We start from the raw sequence: 6612 nt of genomic DNA, 5'->3' as shown, positions 1-6612 counted from the left end.
CTAGCTTCGTTTTTTTAATCATCTACTAGCAACATAACATGACAAAACACTTTGGGAACTTTAGTACCTACTTACCCAATTCACATCCATAACCGAAGCCGCCTGCCGTGACTCTGTAATACCAGTGGGGTCAATGGACTTGGAGACTACATTAACTGTGGCCACACAAACCTTTTTTAGCCTCGGCTTCATGGCGAATCCACTCTTCTACTGTTGGTAGCCATCGTAATTGTTTGGGATTAAGTGAGGCCCACATATGACTTAGTGTCAGGGGTTCCCATAACCCAGTCTGCCTGAAGTGGTACAACTTTCTTCCCATCTTCTCACATTTCGACCAAACATGAATGTCAGGAAAGAGTGCACTGCCAACACCAAAACCACCTCTTGATGTCAAAGACGCAATGTATTGTTAGTATGAGTTTTTATATGTTTTTTTTATAAACTTTTGCAGAAAGACTGTCATCTGGAGGTATACAGGTATGCATCTTTCTCTTCAGTAAGAAAATTAGCCAGACAAATGCTGCCCATCCTGTCAGCTTGCTAGCAAGGGCACTGAGGTAAATAATAATTGTCAGCTTTGCTGTGCTAGTGCCTGCAGCAGGGTGGGCAGGACTTGGTGGGTCTGGCTTAGAGACCATTCAACATGGTGGGAGTCCGAAACACAGAAAGAGAGGGCCTCCAAGTACACACACACACACACACACACACAGCAACATTGACATGTTATTAACATTGTATTTCACAATTTGTAACTTGAGACAGTGATGGTGCGAGGAGGTTCCCATTACTGTTGTTGCAATGATATGGCGTAAATTCTGATTACAGAGACTTTGAAAGAATCAAAAGTATTTTGTTAGGCATGTATAGTCTTCTAATTATTCAAATAAGTAATGTCAACCTCAATCTATTCCTAAAGGAAAGTGAAATGTACAATGAAAAATACTGTAAATATCTGTTTGAGAGACTACGTATAGCCTATTCCATTGAATGCCTTGCCAGAGGCCTAATGATTTAGGCCACATTCTGCTGTGGCCATGCAGGCTCCCCGGAGTATCCTTTGGTACAGGAAGGGGCAATGTACTCCAGCTCTCATTCTAATTCTTAATAGCCTTGAAATAACATGATCATGAGAATTTCCTCTACAGCCCAAGTCTGCCTTAGAGTAATATCAATTGTCTCTACGGTACCTGGTAGGTCTGGGCGATATGGCCAAAATCTCATATCCCGATATAGGTAATTTCATATCCCGATAACAATACATATCACGATACAGCACATTTTCTGTAAATTCAATGAATAAATAGTTTATATAAAATGACCACATGTAAAGGCCTATTTCTTATTACATTTTGAATTATACTCAACAAATAAAAATGTACTTACTCATATTTGCTTATTTATTTTATTTAGAACCTGTGCACATTTTCAATTAAGCATGTAACAAAACATAAAATATGAATGTAGAAAATCTAAAAAGGTCAATAGAAAACACTTCAACTATAGTTGCAAACAAAATAAATATAGGCCTAAAATATATACAGTTGAAGTCGAAAGTTTGCATACACTTAGGATGGAGTCATTTAAAACTCATTCTTCAACCATTCCACAAATTTCTTGTTAACAAACTATAGTTTTGGCAAGTTGGTTGGGACATCTAGTTTGTGCATGACACAATTAATGTTACCAACAATTGTTTACAGACCGATTATTTCACTTATAATTCACTGTATCACAATTCCTTAGGGTCAGAAGTTAACATACAATAAGTTGACTGTGCATTTAAACAGCTTGGAAAATTCCAGAAAATGATGCCATGGCTTTAGAAGCTTCTGATAGGCTAATTGACATAATTTGAGTCAGTTGGAGGTGTACCTGTGAATGTATTTCAAGGCCTACCTTCAAACTTAGTGCCTCTTTGCTTGACATCATGGGAAAATCAAAAGAAATCAGCCAAGACCTCAGAATTTTTTTGTAGACCTCCACAAGTCTGGTTCATCCTTGGGAGCAATTTCCAAACACCTGAAGGTACCACGTTCATCTGTACAAACAATAGTACACAAGTATAAACACCATGGGACCACGCAGCCATCATACCGTTCAGGAAGGAGACTCATTCTGTCTCCTAAAAAAGTACAAATCAATCCCAGAACAACAGCAAAAGACCTTGTGAAGATGCTGGAGGAAACAGGTACAAAAGTATCTATATCCACAGTAAAACGAGTCCTATATCGACATAACCTGAAAGGCCGCTCAGCAAGGAAGAAGCCACTGCTCCAAAACCGCCATAAAAAAGCTAAACTACGGTTTGCAACTGCACATGGGGACAAAGGTCGTACTTTTTAGAGAAATGTCCTCTGGTCTGATGAAACAAAATTGGCCAAAATTGGCCATAATGACCATCGTTATGTTTGGAGGGAAAAGGGGGAGACTTGCAAGCCGAAGAACACCATTCCAACCGTGAAGCACGGGGATGGTAGCATCATGTTGTGGTTGTGCTTTGCTGCAGGAGGGACTGGTGCACTTCACAAAATAGATGGCATCTTTGAGGAAGTACAATTATGTGGATATATTGAAGCATCATCTCAATACATAAGTCAGGAAGTTAAAGCTTTGTCGCAAATCGGTCTTCCAAATGGACAATGACCCCAAGCATACTTCCAAAGTTGTGGCATAATGGCTTAAGGACAACAAAGTAAAGGCATTGGAGTGGCCATCACAAAGCCCTGACCTCAATCCCATAGAAAATGTGTGGGCAGAACTGAAAAAGTGTGTGCGAGCAAGGAGACCTACAAACCTGACTCAGTTAAACCAGCTCTGTCAGGAGGAAGGGGTGAAAATTCACCCAACTTATTGTGAGAAGCTTGTAGAAGGCTACCTGAAACGTTTGACCCAAATTAAACCATGTAAAGGCAATGCTACCAAATTTGAATTGAGTGTATGTAAACTTCTGACCCACTGGGAATGTGATGAAATAAATCAAAGCTGGAATAAATCATTCTCTACTATTATTCTGACATTTCTCATTCTTAAAATAAAGTGGTGATCCTAACTGACCTAAGACAGGGAATTTTTACTAGGATTAAATGTGAGGTATTGTGAAAAACTGAGTTTAAATGTAGTTGGCTAAGGTGTATGTAAACTTCCGACATCAACTGTATATGTATATTTTGGGGGCTTGCCTGTTTTGCATGTTATTTTGGCATTAATACCTGTCACATATCAATTTGCATTTGGTACCTTGGGTCGAGTGTTGGCCCCAACTCACGAAACCCCCGTTTCTCCACCGTGCAAATTGGGGCCATGTCTTTGCAGATGTAAGTTGTAATGGCGGCTGTTATCTCCTTCCATCTTCGTGATTCTTCGCCATATGGTGTGCCTCGGGCAAAAGCCTCTTGCAACGTTTGAGTTGGGGCGGGGGGGGGGGGGTTGTTTTGATCACTCGACTGTACTTTTTTGGGTCTCATCCGTAGACTCTCTCCGTACTGTTTCACATGATTCTTGCGTAGGTGGTAAAAGAGTTTTGTGGTGTTTGAGCCTGTTGTCGGGACCGGCCTGCGGCATATTTTTCAGAGAACGGTTTTCTGGTACGTGTCAGACTTTTCATACCCAAACAACGTCCATGCGACCGAAGTTGCCCCTCTTTTAGGTACGAGCTCCGTGTCTCCGTGCTCTGTGTCACGTTCACTCTCTTTCATGTTTGTTTGTGTTGCAAATTTCCTTCCACGCGGCACGCAAAGCGTTGCCCAATTGCCGAATTTCTTTGCCGTAAAGAGTGTGATTTGCGACCATAAACTAAATAAACGATTGAGCATAATATGAAACGATAGACGCGTTTTAAATCGTCACACGATATATATCGTCATATCGCCCAGCCCTAGTACCTGGCATAATGGATCACTCAGTGTTAATATAGGTCAGTGCAGATGATGTTAAAGCTACATTCACAGAAAGAAAATTGGAAATACAGTGCATTCAGAAAGTATTCAGACCCCTTCCCTTTTTCCACATTTTGTTAAGTTACATTACAGCCTTATTCTAAAATTGATATTTTTTAAAATCCTCATCAATCTACACAGAATTCCCCATAATGACAATGCAAAAACATTTTTTTTTAAACATTTTTGCAAATGGTTTAAAATGTAAAAAAACAGACCTGTTTCCATTGATCATCCTTGAGATGTTTCTACAACTTTATTGGAGTCCACCTGTGGTAAATTCAATTGATTGGACATGATTTGGAAAGGCACACACCTGTCCTATATAAGGTCTCAGAGTTGGCAGTGCATGTCAGAGCTACTAAGCCACGAGGTCGAAGGAATTGTCCGTAGAGCTTCGAGACAGGATTGTGTCGAGGCACAGATCTGGGGAAGGGTACCAAAATATTTCTGCAGCATTGAAGGTCCCCAAGAACACAGTGGCTTCCATCATTTTTAAATTGAGGAAGTTTGGAACCATCAAGACTCTTCCTAGAGCTGGCTGCTCGTCCAAACTTAATCAATCGGGGGAGAAGGGCCTTGGTCACGGAGGTGACCAAGAGCCCGATGGTCAGTCTAACAGAGCTCCAGAATTCATCTGTGGAGATGGGAGAACCTTCCAGAAGTACAACCATCTCTGCAGCACTCCACCAATCTGGTCTTTATGGTCAAGTGGCCAGAAGGAAGCCACTCCTCAGTAAAAGGCACATGACAGCCCGCTTGGAGGTAGCCAAAAGGCCCCTAAAGGACTCTCAGACCATGAGAAACAAGATTCTCTGGTCTGATAAAACCAAGATTGAACTTTATGGCCTGCATGCCAAGCGTCTTGTCTGGAGGAAACCTGGCACCATCCCTACGGTGAAGCATGGTGGTGGCAGTATCATGATGTGAGGATGTTTGTCAATGGCAGGGACTGGGAGACTAGTCAGGATCGAGGGAAAGATGAATGGAGCAAAGTACACAGATTCTTGATGAAAACCTGCTCCGGAGTGCTCAGGACCTCAGACTGGGGTGAAGGTTCACTTTCCAACAGGACAACATCCCTAAGCACACAGAAAAGACAAAGCAGGAGTGGCTTCTGGACACGTCTCTGAATGTCCTTGAGTGGCCCAGCCAGAGCCCGGATCGAACATCTCTGGAGAGACCTGAAAATAGCTGTGTAGCAACACTCCCCATCCAACCTGACAGAGCTTGAGAGGATCTGCAGAGAAGAATGAGAGAAACTCCCAATACAGGTGTGCCAAGCTTGTAGCGTCATACCCAAGAAGACTCAAGGCTGTAATTGCTTCCAAAGGTGCTTCAACAACGTACTGAGTAAAGGGTCTGAATTCTAATGTAAATGTGATAGTTCAGCTTTTTGTATTTTAGTACATTTTTATACATTTCGAAAACCAGTTTTTGCTTTGTCATTATGGGGTGTTGTGTGTAGATTGACGAGAAAACCCCCGAATGTAGTCCATTTTACAATAAGGCTGTAACAGAACAATGTGAAAAACGTCAAGGGGTCTGAGTACTTTCTGAATGCACGGTATGTTGGATTTGATCTCTTCTAGCTGGGATTCAAAATTCAAATGGCACTCGCACATCTTTGTTGCAGGTATTTGTATTTTGTATTTATTATGGATCCCCCTACTCTTCCTGTGGTCCATCAAAATGAAGGCAGTTTATACAATTGTAAAACATTACAATACACTCACAGATTTCACAACACACTGTATGCACTCAGGCCCCTACTCCACCACTACCACATATCTACATTAATAAATCCATGTGTATGTATAGTGCGTATGTTAGCGTGTGTGTGTGTGTGTGTGTGTGTGTATGCATGTGTCTGTGCCAATGTTTGTGTTGCTTCACAGTCCCCTCTGTTCCATAGGGTGTTTTTTTAATCTGTTTTTTAAATCTAATTTTACTGCTTGCGTCAGTTACTTGATGTGGAATTGAGTTCCATGTAGTACTGTGTGCCTCCCATAGTCTGTTCTGGACTTGGGGACTGTGAAGAGACCTCTCGTGGCATGTCTTGTGGGGTATGCATGGGTGTCCTAGCTGTGTGCCAGTAGTTTAGACAAACAGCTCGGTGCGTTCAACATGTCAATTCCTCTCATAAATAAAAGTAGTGATGAAGTCAATCTCTCCTCCATTTTCAGCCAGGAGAGATTGACATGCATATTATTAATATTAGCTCTCTGTGTTCATCCAAGGGCCAGCCGTGCTGTCCTGTTCTGGGCCAATTGCAAGTCTTTTTTTGTGGCACCTGACCACACGACTGAACAGCAGTCAAGATGCGACAAAACTAGGACCTGTAGGACCTGCCCTGTTGATAGTGCTGTTAAGAAGGCAGAGCATCGCTTTATTATAGACAGACTTCTACCCATCTTGGCTACTGTTGCATCAATATGTTTTGAACATGACAGTTTACAATCTAGTGTTACTCCAAGCAGTTTTGTCATCTAAACTTGCTCAATGTCCACATTATTTATTACAAGATATAGTTGAAGCTTAGGGTTTAGTGAGTGTTTATTTCCAAATACAGTGCTTTTAGTTTTAGAAAAATGTTGGGCTAGCTTCTTCCTTGCCACCCACTCTGAAACTAACTGCAGCCCTTTGTTGAGTGTTGCAGTCATTTCAGTCGCAGGTG

Source organism: Oncorhynchus nerka, linkage group LG25, assembly GCF_034236695.1.
Source record: "Oncorhynchus nerka isolate Pitt River linkage group LG25, Oner_Uvic_2.0, whole genome shotgun sequence".
Taxonomy (NCBI): Eukaryota; Metazoa; Chordata; class Actinopteri; order Salmoniformes; family Salmonidae; genus Oncorhynchus; species Oncorhynchus nerka.
The sequence above is the reverse complement of the archived record's forward strand: the minus strand, read 5'-3'. Positions refer to the sequence as shown.